Below are 1,027 nucleotides of genomic sequence, written 5' to 3'. Positions count from 1 at the left end.
GACCCATTTATTATAGAGCTCTTCAAGGATTAAAGATAAGGTACTTACAAAGGAGTCACAAATACTCAGAGATGGTAGACTTCTGTAATATGGGTCGTAGACTAAAAGCAGCGCAAAAACAGAGTGCAACAGGGTCCAAAAAATTGAGTGCCACATGAGAGTTTGCATGCAAGCGTATCCTTTTACAGATCCAGAGATATACTCATGCAATTTTTGTTTTTAGGACAGAACGTGCATGATGAAAAAAACATTGTTTTTAAAAAGCGCATTGCAGAATATCAGTACTTTGATGTGGGACAACTTGAATACTTTCAAACAAAATATTTGCATGCAGCTTACAGTAAGTTGTTGTGGCCGAGTGGTTAAGGCGATGGACTTGAAATCCATTGGGGTCTCCCCGCGCAGGTTCGAATCCTGCCAACAACGAGAATCTTGTTATTATCGGCTACAATTTCAGAAGTTAACCTTTAGTATTTCTTCAATTTCAGTTTTATAAATAGGTGGCTTATTTTTGTGTCACTATTGCCTCTCCACATATTTATTATCGCTACCTCTTTCATGTCTTTGCTACATCTCTCTTCCTACTTTAGCACTGGTGTAAACGCTTCAAATTATTATACCATTGCTCTCTCAATCATACCTGGGCATGCACTTGAAACTTACTTTACCAATAAAAGATGCAAAGAGAGAAATAGAACAAAAGTGCTGGCTGGATTTGGCAAACACACTTCATAAAACTGCATTTTCTCTTTTATTCTCCCCCGTGTTACATGCTTAACCTCTCCCTATGTAATTTCTCTTAATCTGCTGTCCCAGGAAGAGAATTTCATCTACAGGCTCTTTCTGTGTTTTTTTCCTTAGTCTTTCTTTCCCTTTTCTTAGCTGTGTAACTGTTCCTTTACGCTCTCTATTTACGCGCCATTAATCTCATTTGAGCTCCTTGCTCCCGCTCCTGTTTTCTCCAACTCTCATACTGCCAGTTCTCTCTTTCTCTGTGGTTGGTGGCTAAAATCCAGAGCTTTCGAAG

At 39.0% G+C, this 1,027-nt stretch overlaps 1 non-coding gene across 1 annotated transcript; it reads left to right on the top strand.

Moving 5' to 3' along the window:
• The first annotated feature begins 344 nt into the window (after positions 1-344).
• Positions 345-426, top strand: TRNAS-UGA (transfer RNA serine (anticodon UGA)). The gene has a single exon. It is a non-coding gene; the product is annotated as a tRNA-Ser (tRNA).
• The last annotated feature ends 601 nt before the right edge of the window (positions 427-1,027 follow it).

The sequence above is a fragment of the Triturus cristatus genome, chromosome 12 (assembly GCF_964204655.1).
Source record: "Triturus cristatus chromosome 12, aTriCri1.1, whole genome shotgun sequence".
NCBI classification, from domain to species: domain Eukaryota; kingdom Metazoa; phylum Chordata; class Amphibia; order Caudata; family Salamandridae; genus Triturus; species Triturus cristatus.
The sequence above is the reverse complement of the archived record's forward strand: the minus strand, read 5'-3'. Positions and strand labels throughout refer to the sequence as shown.